This window comes from Geotrypetes seraphini, chromosome 7 (assembly GCF_902459505.1).
Source record: "Geotrypetes seraphini chromosome 7, aGeoSer1.1, whole genome shotgun sequence".
NCBI classification, from domain to species: Eukaryota; Metazoa; Chordata; class Amphibia; order Gymnophiona; family Dermophiidae; genus Geotrypetes; species Geotrypetes seraphini.
The window spans coordinates 177,693,889-177,706,893 of NC_047090.1; positions in this window are offsets into that span (position 1 = coordinate 177,693,889).

Here is a 13,005-nt window from a genome sequence, read left to right on the forward strand (position 1 = left end):
TCTTCCTATTTACGTGGCATGATACGGGATTTGCCACAATATCGTGAGGCCCTGCCGGACTCCCGCAAGGAAGGGTTCGACAAGTTCGTGTCAACCCTGTCTCAACTGAGGTTGTACCTCTTTCATTCGGTGTATGACACGTTTGAGTTGGTGTCGAGGGTGGCGGCCTTTGCGGTGGCCATGCGCCGGCTGGCGTGGCTACGCACCCTCGATATGGACCCAAACCTGCAGGAACGCCTTGCGGACTTGCCTTGCGTGGGGTCCGAATTGTTTGATGAGTCCCTGGAGGCGGCGACCAAACGGCTCTCGGAGCAAGAGCGCTCCTTGGCCTCCTTGGTCCGTCCGAAACCTCGGGCTACGCCGCAGAAATCCTTCCGGCCTCCCCCGAGGAGGTATCCTCAAAAGTCTACCCCGGCTTTTTCACGGCCACCACCTAGGCGCCCCCCTAGACAAGGCAGAGGGGGACAAACTAAGACTCCACCGCAGGGCCCTGCCAAGCCTGCGCCGTCCTTTTGACGAGATAGGCGGATGGGGCCGGCCCCCCTCCGCCTGCGCGCCAGACCCCCTTCCCATTGGGGGTCGACTCCGGTCCTTTTACACGGCCTGGACCGAGATAACATCAGACGCTTGGGTGCTCCGGACCGTCTCCGAGGGCTACTCGCTCAACTTTTGCGCTACACCGCCGGACCAATCTCCAGGGGCTTGCCCATGCAATCGAATCCAGCTCCCCGTACTTTTAGCCGAGGCCAGGGCTTTGTTGAGGCTTCGGGCGGTGGAACCTATACCCTCCGACCAGCGGGGGCGGGGGTTTTACTCCCGTTACTTTCTGGTCCCAAAGAAAACGGGGGACTTGCGCCCCATTCTAGACCTCAGGAAGCCCAACAAATTCCTGGTCCGGGAGAAGTTCCGGATGCTGTCCCTTCCGGTGTTATATCCTCTCTTGGAGGAGGGAGACTGGATGTGCTCCCTGGACCTGAAGGAAGCGTACACCCATGTTCCGGTGCATCCCGCGTTCCGCAAATTCTTACGGTTCCAGGTGGGCGAGCTGCACTTGCAGTACAGAGTCCTCCCATTCGGCCTGGCCTCGTCCCCTCGAGTCTTCACGAAATGTATGGTGGTAGTCGCTGCAGCCCTGAGGTCTCGGGGGCTTCAGGTTTTCCCTTACCTGGACGATTGGCTGATCAAGGCCCCGACCAGGGAAGGGGTTATCTCAGCGACCCGACAGTCTATTATCTTCCTTCAGCGACTAGGGTTCGAAGTGAACTTTCCCAAGTCCCAATTATGCCCGGCCCAATCTCTTCAGTTCATAGGCGCAGTGCTGGACACTGTTCGCCTCCGTTCCTTCCTTCCTCCTCCGCGGTTGGAGGCTTTGGTGCGGTTGGGTCGCCTGATCCTTCAGCTGCCGCTGGTGTCGGCCCAGCGCATGATGATGCTTCTAGGCCACATGGCCTCGACAGTCCACGTCACGCCGTTCGCCAGGCTACACATGAGAATTCCTCAGTGGACTCTGGCCTCTCAGTGGCGTCAGGAGTGCGATCTGGTCTCGTCTCGCATAACGGTGACTCCTTCTTTGAGACGCTCGCTCCGTTGGTGGACCGACTCTTCGAATCTTTCCGGTGGTTTGCTCTTTCTCGTCCCTCCGCATCGCAAGGTTCTCACCACGGACTCCTCGGAATACGCGTGGGGGGCCCACCTCGACGGTCTGCGGACCCAGGGCCTGTGGTCGGCGGAGGACCGCCGCTGTCACATCAATGTATTGGAGCTTCGCGCCATCTTTCTGGCGGCTCGCGCATTCTGCCACCTGCTCCGTGATCAGGTAGTTCTCGTGCGAACAGACAACCAGGTGGCCATGTATTATGTGAACAAGCAAGGTGGGACGGGCTCTTGGCCCTTTTGCCGGGAAGCTCTGCGCCTTTGGGAATGGGCGATTTCCCAGAACATCTTCCTACGGGCGATCTATATACAGGGGGAACAGAACTGCTTGGCAGACAAACTCAGTCGGCTTCTTCAGCCGCACGAGTGGTCACTCAGCTCCAGAATCCTGCTCGAGGTCTTCCACCGCTGGGGGACTCCGCAAGTGGACCTGTTTGCCTCCCCGGAAACTCGCAAACTACCCCTGTATTGTTCTCGGATGTACTCACCGGACCGTCTGGAAGCGGACGCCTTCCTTCTCGACTGGGGAGGAAGGTTCCTTTATGCTTTTCCTCCTTTTCCCCTGATCTTGAGGACGTTGGTTCGTCTCAAATCGTCCAGAGCCACTATGATTCTCATTGCGCCTCGGTGGCCACGTCAACACTGGTTCTCCCTGCTTCTTCAACTCAGTGTCAGGGAGCCTCTGCTTCTGCCTGTGTTTCCCTCTCTGCTATCTCAGAGTCGGGGTTCGCTGTTACATCCCAATCTTCGGTCGTTGCATCTGACCGCTTGGTTCCTTTCCCCTTGACTTCAGTCCAGGTTTCACAATCGGTGCGGGAAGTTTTGGAAGCCTCACGCAAGGTCTCGACTAGGCTCTGTTATTCCCAGAAGTGGACCAGGTTTGCCTCCTGGTGTTCCTCGCGTCATCTGGAGCCGGATTCGGTCCCGGTGTCTTCGGTACTGGATTATTTGTTGCATCTGTCTAATTCCGGTCTGAAAACGACATCTGTCCGGGTGCATCTCAGTGCCATTTCGGCTTTTCATCGACACTTGGATGGTCGTTCTCTTTCGCTTCATCCCTTGGTGACGCGTTTCATGAAGGGTCTCATCAATGTTTGTCCCCCTCTGAAGCCCCCTCCTGTCGTTTGGGATTTGAATGTTGTCTTAGCTCAACTGATGAAACCTCCCTTTGAGCCTATCGACAAGTCTCTCCTAAAATTTTTGACTTGGAAGGTGGTATTTCTGATTGCTCTCACATCTGCTCGACGGATCAGTGAGTTGCAAGCTTTGGTTGCGGATCCGCCTTTCACTGTGTTTCATCATGACAAGGTGGTTCTCCGCACCCATCCTAAATTTTTACCTAAAGTTGTGTCTGATTTCCACCTCAATCAGTCCATTGTCCTTCCTGTGTTCTTTCCTAAGCCCCACTCCCATCCTGGCGAGACGGCGCTCCACACGCTTGACTGTAAGAGGGCGTTGGCATTTTATCTCCAACGTACCAGGTCTCATCGGAAGGTTCCTCAATTGTTTTTGTCCTTTGATCCTAATCGTTTAGGACACCCTGTTTCCAAGCGCACCTTGTCCAACTGGTTGGCTGCTTGTATTTCTTTTTGCTACGCTCAGGCTGGTCTCCCTCTCTCGGGTCGAGTCACGGGGCATAAGGTCCGAGCGATGGCAGCTTCGGTTGCTTTCCTCCGATCCACTCCTATGGAGGACATATATAAAGCTGCCACTTGGTCTTCGGTTCATACGTTCACCTCCCACTACTGTCTGGACTCTTTGTCCAGAAACGATGGCCGGTTCGGCCAGTCGGTGTTACGTAATCTGTTTTCCTAAATTGCCATCCTCCCACCTGCCCTTTTTTGGTTGGCTTGGAGGTCACCCACATGTGAGAATATGCTGCCTGCTTGTCCTGGGATAAAGCACAGTTACTTACCGTAACAGGTGTTATCCAGGGACAGCAGGCAGATATTCTCACAACCCGCCCGCCTCCCCGAGGATGGCTCCTTTGCTAGTTATGGAACTGAGGACCACGAGGTGGGATGCGCCCTCTAGTGGGCAAGAAGGCATGCACATGCGTGGTGCAGTGTAGCAAACTTGAAACTTCAATCAAGTTTGCTTGAAAAGCTGTCCGCGCTGGGGCTCCGTAGATGACGTCACCCACATGTGAGAATATCTGCCTGCTGTCCCTGGATAACACCTGTTACGGTAAGTAACTGTGCTTTATAGCGGGTTGGACTCGTACACAACGGTCTTTTGAAATTGAACATTAACTATAGCAGTGGTCTCAAACTCGCGGCCCGCCAGGTACTATTTTGAGGCCCTCGGTATGTTTATCATAATCACAAAAGCAAAATAAAACAGTTTCTTGATCATAGGTCTCTTTAACTATAAATGACAATATTATTATTAAGACTTAGCCAAAAGGAAAGATTTATAAACTATAAAGAGTTTTACCTCGAGCAAAATTGTCATTTCTGACAAGATCCAAGATGGCGTTCAGACCAGACGCTAGGCGAGGAGCTCCTCGCTAGTGTTCTCAAATACCCTCTTCCCCTTTACTTTTTGAATTGCGGTTCTCTGCAGGACGCTCTGAAATTGCCGGTTATTGATTTTTTTTAGCTAGCATTAGTGGTTACCTTAGCGGGCCCCGTAAGACGCTGTGGGACCAGGCGAGAGACGTGACCCTATAATGGGAAAGAGGAAGGGAGTAACTCGGCAGACTCCTCCGGTGTCCGGAACTTCTAAAACCTTAATTCAGACGACACTAGATGGAGGGATCACTCGCCAGCTAAGGGAGACAGCCCCGACTCTGGCAGGAATGCCAAGTACATTGGCGAACCTAAGTGATGATCAGGTTTCCCTTAGGGGTGAAGTCCTGTCCAACCCAGAAGAAGAAGCTCTGCAGGGAGTGTGGCTATACAATCTACCCAGGAAGGCAGCTCATTGAATAGCCCTGGAGGAGCGGTGGGAGGAGAAGAATTTTCCACTGAAGCCCCGACATCGGCTCTCCATGCAGAGGCAGGGGAAAATCCAACTTCTGTGAGTAAGATACAGTTTGGACAGTTGACTAAGCCCGCAAGTGGTAAATTTAGAGAAACTCTGGAGGGCAATTGAAATCATGGACTTTAACCTCCAGAAGGCAAAGACTATATTGTTCAGCATGATTATGTCTCTGTCAGCTCTCAGGTAGAAGCCCATGAGAAATTGTTAAAACAACAGGGGGATGATATAAAAAAAGCATGAAGAACAGATCATTCAAATTAAAAATATAGAGACGGAGATTAGTAAAGAGAGATCGTCTATTAAAGAAAAACACCAAAAAAACTTGATTATGTGGAAAATAAGCAAAGAAAAAACAACTTAAGGCTCCTGAATTTTCTTAAATCTCCAGTATTATCTCCGATTGAGATGGTGCGTAAATACTTCAGGGAAATTTTAATGATCCCCGCAAGAAAATTTACCACCTATAACTGGGGCTCAATATTTATCTCCGGGGAGGAAGCAAGATAGCTCAACCTCTACGGAAATTGGAGTAACAGAAAAGGGAGAAATGAACTTAACGGAATTTTTGGGAAAGTTCTCTGGAAGTAGTCACGGAGGGATCTTCTCTCTTGATGACATTCGCCTTGGAGCATGACAGCGATTTACTTTTCAGACCATATTTCAGACGTACAGTATGAATAATGTGACCATACGTCCCATTTTGAACGGGACCGTCCCATTTTTAGGTATCTTGTCCTGTTGTCCCCAAGCAGAGCTTCGGGATGCCGAAATGTCCCGTTTTCAGAAAGTCTAGTTGCTCTCTTTCTGAAAACGGGAAATTTCGGTGTCCTAAAGCTGTGCTTGGGGGACAACGTGCAGGGATGCCCAAAAGGAGCCTGGGATTTCTGCCTGCTGGTGCAAGCGGCTGGCTGTGAGGGCCAAGAGAGAATGCGCGGGGAGCGCTGAGCGCCCTGGGGACCTCGGCTCGTGCGCTGTTTACAGCACGGGACGCTTTTGATGTTGCACTGGCGGCTGCGTGCAGCGTCAGATATTTCCAGCCCTATTGACTTAACCTTCCCCAGTTTCTTTCTAGTGCCTGTAGCCGTTGAAATGCAGCTCGTTGATACTGGCCTCTTCCTCTTCGGAGGTACTCATGATGGCAGCAGGGGTGTAACACCGCTTAATCGAGCATTGTAGTTGACGGATTCGCTCGCTAACTTTCCATTCTGCCGTGGTGTGAGGAGGCCCCCCCGTCTATGCTTTGGATGTGAGCGGCCCGGGCTTCAGCGGTGGTGGCCCTCGCCATGCTTAAGCGCATCCCCCTCTGGCGCTGCAACCAGCATATGGAGTCGGTGGACAAGTGGCACTGTTCCCTGCAGGCTGTGCCCGGTGAGATCTACCGCTACAGCCGCAGCCTGGAGGAGCTGTTACTCGACGCCAACCAGTTGTGGGAGGTGCCCAAACCCCCTGCAAATAGGAAAGATGGCCTTGAATGTCAGCGGCAGCCCTGCTCTAGGCTTAACGTTCTTCAAAGATGCAACAGGGGAAAGATTTGTGGTTTGAAAGAAAGGGGGGGGCAGGGAGAGAGAAAGAAAGAGGGGGGACAGGGAGAGAAAGAAAGAGGGGGGACAGAGAGAAAGAAAGAAAGAGGGGGACAGGGAGAGGGAAAGAACAGATGCACAGTCAGAAGGAAGTGCAACCAGAGACTCACCAGACAACAAAAAGGTAGGAAAAATGATTTTATTTTCAATTTAGTGATCAAAATGTGTCAGTTTTGAGAATTTAGATCTGCTGTCTATATTTTGCACTATATTTGTCTATTTTTCTATAGTTGTTACTGAGGTGACATTCCATATTTTAAAGTCATCTGTCTTGACCTCTTTGAAAACCCCCCCAAATATAAATAATAATTAACAGTTTCTCTGCATATAGTGTGCTTTGTGGGGTTTTCTTTTTTCCAATTTTATGGTTACCATTATGAATTAATAAGATATTGTGTGTACATGAAAAATGAATGGAAGAAATGGGGGGGGGGGCTGGGGCAGGACTGAAAATTAGTAGATGTCCCATTTTGAGGAAAAAAATTAATGGTCACATTAAGTATGAATGATAAGTTTTTCGGTTCAACAATTTGGATTTTTCCAGATGTCACTCAAGTGATGCAGAAAAGGAGAAAGGAATTTCTACTTCATATAAGCCCAGGGTTTTGGCCTAGGTGCATCCTTTATTTTGTAGTTTCTGGCTAAGTGCTGTGTTTCACTACAGGAAAAATTTTTTGTTTTTATTTTTTGAACCAAAGAAACTGTTGGAATGTATTGTGGCCAAAGAAGGGGGTGAAGTAGTGATAGATCTGAAAGTCCCTCCTGTAGTCTAAGACCAGGGTTTTCTCTATCAGTGTCTCCCGAGCTGTTCTTAAGATGGAATGTATTTTCTTAATTTAATTCTAATGCTTTGATCTTTATTTTATTGTGTGGACTAAATAATCAATAATTATTTTCTATCCATGCACCACTGATTTAAGGGAGGCTGGGTATATAATTTCATGTTTTAATATTACAAATCTGTATTCAAGTATTGATTTGCTTGTTTAAAATTTGAAAAGTTGAATAAATAAATGATTATAAAAATAAAAAAAACCTAAATTGTCATTTCTTTACTAAGGGCCTGTTTTACAAAGCCGCACGGCAACAGCCCCGAAGCCGCTGTAACTGCGCTGCAGCCACTAGGCCCTAAGACATTAACTATTTTTTCAGAGACCCTCCAAGTACCTACAAATCCAAAATGTGGCCCTGCAAAGGGTTTGAGTTTGAGGCCACTGAACTATAGGGACTAGTAAAAGGAGGCTGGTGTGATAAGCCATGTGGCTCCAGAATAAAAGAGGACGGATAGAGACAGCTGGGTTTTACTTCCATTGCTTTCATTGAACTAAGAATAGCCTTACTGGGTCAGACCACTGGCCCATCAAGCCCAGTGGCCTGGGGCTGGAGGCTGAACTGGAAGTGGCCAGGGCGGAGCCAAAGACAGAACTGGGCAGGGTCGGGGCAGAGGGGGGTGGGGCCAGAGGCAGAACAGGGTGGGGCCATGTGTCCGGATTTTTGCAGCACAAAAAATGGTAATCCTACATAGGAGGAGCCCCTCAAATGTATGTTTTCGCAAGGCAAATACAGTGTTAATCCAACCCTGGATGTCACTGTAACAGTCCTGTGATTTCTTTCCCTCAGGGACCACTAATCCATGCCTAGAAAAAGTCTGTGTCGGAAATCAGGCTTGGACCTCCTACTAGAGTGTGGTCTGGGGGTGGAATCACAAGTACTGTATGTGTATATATAGGGTTACCATACGGCTCCAGAAAAAAAGAAGATGGATTGAGATATCTGGGTTTGGACAAGTTCCTGGAGGAAAAGTCCATAGTCTGTTATTGAGAAAGACATGGAGGAAGCCACTGATTGCTCTGGATCGGTAGCATGGAATGTTGCTACTTCTTGGGGTTCCAGAATCTTTTGTTACCCTTTGGGATTCTAGAATCTTGCTATTCCTTAGGATTCTGAATGGAATGTTTGCTACTCCTTAGTTTTGGCCAGGTACCAGTGACCTGGATTGGCTGCCGTGGGAACGGGCTACTGGGCTTGATGGACCATTGGTCTGACCCAGTGAGGCTATTCTTTCTTTCACAACTATTATCATAAGAAAGTAAGGTTGTTATACATACAAAAAAAATGTGGGCAATTTAAAAGCATAAATTACCCATTAAAAAAAAAAAAACCCTCCTTAACTAACGCATAGCGCTGGTTTTAGCGCCGGCAGCGGTGGTAACTTATCCAACCCTCAGAGGAATTCTATGAGCGTCGGAGCAGTTACCGCCTCTGCCGGCGCTAAAACCGCACTACGCTTTAGTAAAGGAGGGCAAAAGCTTGTTATGACATCCCAATTCTACAGAAGAGATCTTTTAAATAGCGGTAAAAAAAAATTAACAAATTCAATCATATCTAGGAAATTAGAGCTGAAGCGGTCTATCCAATGCAATTTGCTGAATCGGCCCAAATAACCCCAGGAACAGGTAAAAAAAAAATCCAAGGCACCAAGAAAAAATTTTTTTTTTTTTTTTTTTTTTGGTGGGGGGGGGGGGGGGTGGCCTGTGCTGTTGAATAGACAGATATTTAGGGCTCTTTTTACGAAGGTGCGCTAGCGTTTTTAGCGCACGCACTGCATTAATGCACGCTAGCCGAAAAACTACCGCCAGCTCAAGAGGAGGCGGTAGCGGCTAGCACGTGCGGCATTTTAGCACACGCTATTCCGCGCATTAAGGCCATAACGCACCTTCGTAAAAGGAGCCCTCAGCTTCAGCGAGAGAAGGATGCCTGTCTGTTTGACTGGATGGATGTCGGGGTTTTAGGGATTAAACTAAACCTCACGCTTATATACTGCATCTTCTCTCTAAGGATAGAACTCGGCATGGTTTACAAGAGTTTTGAAAAGAGGAAAATATAATAAGAATTAGTGATTATAGAGAGAGCAGCCACGTTTTGAAAATAGCCACGTTTTCAGATGTTTTCGAAATAATTGGAAAGAGCCCGAGTTACGCAGCAGGACAGGAAAATTATTCCAAAGCTCAGTGATTTTAAAGTAAAATGATTTCTCTAGTGTGGTTTTAGTGCCGGCAGAGGCGGTAACTGCTCCGACGCTCATAGAATTCCTCTGAGGGTTGGATAAGTTACCGCCGCTGCCGGCGCTAAAACCAGCGCTACGCGTTAGTTAAGGAGGGGGGTTCTTTTTTAAATGGGTAATTTATGCATTTAAATTGCCCACATTTTTTTTGTATGTATAACAACCTTACTTTCTTATGATAATAGTTGTGAAAGAAAGAATAGCCTCACTGGGTCAGACCAATGGTCCATCAAGCCCAGTAGCCCGTTCCCACGGCAGCCAATCCAGGTCACTGGTATCTGGCCAAAAGCAAGGAGTAGCAAACATTCCATTCAGAATCCTAAAGAATAGCAAGATTCTGGAATCCCAAAGGGTAACAAAAGATTCCGGAACCCCAAAGAGTAGCAACATTCCATTCAGAATCCTAAAGAATAGCGAGATTCGGGAATCCCAAAAGAGTAACAAAAGATTCCGGAACCCCAAGGAGTAGCAACATTCCATTCAGAATCCTAAAGAATAGCAAGATTCTGGAATCCCAAAGAGTAATAAAAGATTCCAGAACCCCAAGGAGTAGCAAACATTCCATTCAGAATCCTAAAGAATAGCAAGATTCTGGAATCCCAAAGAGTAACAAAAGATTCCGGAACCCCAAGGAATAGCAACATTCCATTCAGAATCCTAAAGAATAGCGAGATTCGGGAATCCCAAAAGAGTAACAAAAGATTCCGGAACCCCAAGGAGTAGCAACATTCCATTCAGAATCCTAAAGAATAGCAAGATTCTGGAATCCCAAAGGGTAACAAAAGATTCCGGAACCCCAAGGAATAGCAACAAATTTGATCACGTCACACCCTTACTACAAAGTGCTCATTGGTTGCCAATATCTTACAGGATTACTTACAAAATAGCTCTTTTAGTCTTTAAGACATTAAAATCTAATACTCCGGCTTTCATAGATAGGCTCTTGATTCCATACAGTTCATCCAGAGCTCTCAGATCAGCTTCACAATGTACTTTAAATGTTCCCTCTTTAAAAGTTATTGGAACCCGCCGTGCTTCAATTTTCTCCGTTACGGCACCAATGTTATGGAACTCTCTTCCTTTGTATTTAAGATTAGAACAAGATTTTCAAATATTTAAAAAGAACCTAAAGTGTCTTCTTTTTAAAGAAGCCTTTAATTGACAGAATATAAATACTCATTCTTATTGACCTTTTTTCGGTCTCTCATTTTATCCCCTTATCTCCCTAATATGTTTCCCTTTTATGTAATCTTTTAACAAATATTGTATTTCCTCCCCACCTTCCCATTGTTATCAGTTGTCTTCCTGTCTAATGTTGTTACCCAGTTCGTTTAGAAGAATAGTAATTGTATAAGTGAGTCCATTTTAAACTCTATTTTATTTATGTAAAACGCTTTGAAATTGGAAAAGCGTTTAATCAAACAATATAATAAACTTGAAACTTGAAACTTGAAACATTCCATTCAGAATCCTAAAGAATAGCAAGATTCTAGAATCCCAAAGAGTAACAAAAGATTCCAGAACCCCACAGAGTAGCAACATTCAATGCTACCTAGATTTGTAACAGAGTAGACACCGAAGAGGAAGTGGAAAATATGAAAAAGGATCTGCAAAAGTTAGAGGAATGGTCTAATGCCTGGCAACTAAAATTCAATGCAAAGAAATGCAGAGTTTCAAGTTTCAAGTTTATTTATACATTTGATGTATCGCCTATTAAAATTGCTAGGCGATGTACATAGTCCAAGTAAAAAACAGAGAAACTAACATATTAACAATATAATTACATAAAATACAAACTTGAGGTGGGAGGAAAGAAATTAAAAAGTTACAATCTTGGGTTCGGTGAAAAAGGTAAAAACAAAAGGTAAGGGGTTAAAAAACCAAAGCACAGTTTAAGAAGTATCCCTAAAACAGATAGAAATTTCAAGTATTAAAAGCATCATTAAATAAATACGTTTTTAAAAGTTTTTTAAATGTTACAATGTCATGTTCAATTCTAATATACTGAGGAAGGGCATTCCACCATTGTGGTCCCATCACTGTAAACATGTCTGATCTCCTTGTCCCTATGATTTTCAATGAGGGTACTGAAAGTAGATTTTGATCAGATGATCGAAGTGGACGTTGGGTATTGTGAGGGATTAGTGATCTAGAAATAAATTGTGGTTCGTTGGATGCTAAAGTTTTGAAAATGAGAAGCATTATTTTGAACATAATCCTATGGCCGATTGGTAGCCAGTGAGCGTCTTTTAATAGTGGGGAAACATGGTCATATTTTTTCGCATTATAAATTAATTTTATGGCCGTATTCTGTATTAACTGCAATCTCCTTTTTTCTTTCTGTGTAATGTTGATAAGTAGAGCATTGCAGTAGTCAATTTTTGATATTACTAATGAGTGAATAAGTATCTTTATTGAAGTTGGACTAAGAAATTTGGCGATCGAGCGTATCTGACGTAATTTAAAGAAACAGTTTTTAACGATAAGAGAGATGTGTTCGTGGTAGATCAATTTATCATCTAGTATTACGCCGAGAATTTTGACCGAAGATTAAGTGGGATGTTATTTAGGATAAATGGTTTTGAAAGTATTATATCTTTTTTCCAATTGAATAACATTGATTTTGTCTTATTGATATTTAACGCTAATTTGTTTGAGTTAAGCCAGTTTTGTATTTGTTTCAATTTATGGTTAATGGATGTAATTTCAATATTATTTTCTGGGTCCAAAGGATGAATGAGTTGAATGTCATCGGCGTATGAAAATGGAATAAAACCTATGGATTGACAAATTCCTAATAGTGGTGAGAGGAAAATGTTAAACAGTAGAGGGGACAGAATGGATCCTTGAGGTATTCCAAATGATGAAGAATAGGGAGTGGATTCTTCATTATTAAATCTGACAAAAGAAGTGCGGTTAGCATTTGGGGATTAATAATCGGAAGGAACCATATATCCTGGGAGGTGAGAAGCTGATATGCACGGACGGTGAGAGGGACCTTGGGGTGATAGTGTCCGAAGATCTAAAGGCGAAAAAACAGTGTGACAAGGCAGTGGCTGCTGCCAGAAGGATGCTGGGCTGTATAAAGAGAGGCGTAGCCAGTAGAAGGAAGAAGGTGTTGATGCCCCTGTACAGGTCATTGGTAAGGCCCCACTTGGAGTATTGTGTTCAGTTTTGGAGACCGTATCTGGTGAAGGACATAGGAAGACTTGAAGCGGTCCAGAGGAGAGCGACGAAAATGATAGGAGGCTTGCGCCAGAAGACATATGAGGAGAGACTGGAAGCCCTGAATATGTATACCCTAGAGGAAAGGAGGGACAGGGGAGATATGATTCAGACGTTCAAATACTTGAAGGGTATTAACGTAGAACAAAATCTTTTCCAGAGAAAGGAAAATGGTAAAACCAGAGGACATAATTTGAGGTTGAGGAGTGGTAGATTCAAAGGCAATGTTAGGAAATTCAACTTTACGGAAAGGGTGGTGGATGCCTGGAATGCGCTCCCGAGAGAGGTGGTGGAGAGTAAAACTGTGACTGAGTTCAAAGAAGTGTGGGATGAACACAGAGGATCTAGAATCAGAAAATAATATTAAATATTGAACTAAGGCCAGTACTGGGCAGACTTGCACGGTCTGTGTCTATGTATGGCTGTTTGGTGGGGGATGGGCTGGGGAGGGCTTCAGTGGCTGGGAGGCTGTAGATGGGCTGGAGTAGGTTTTAACAG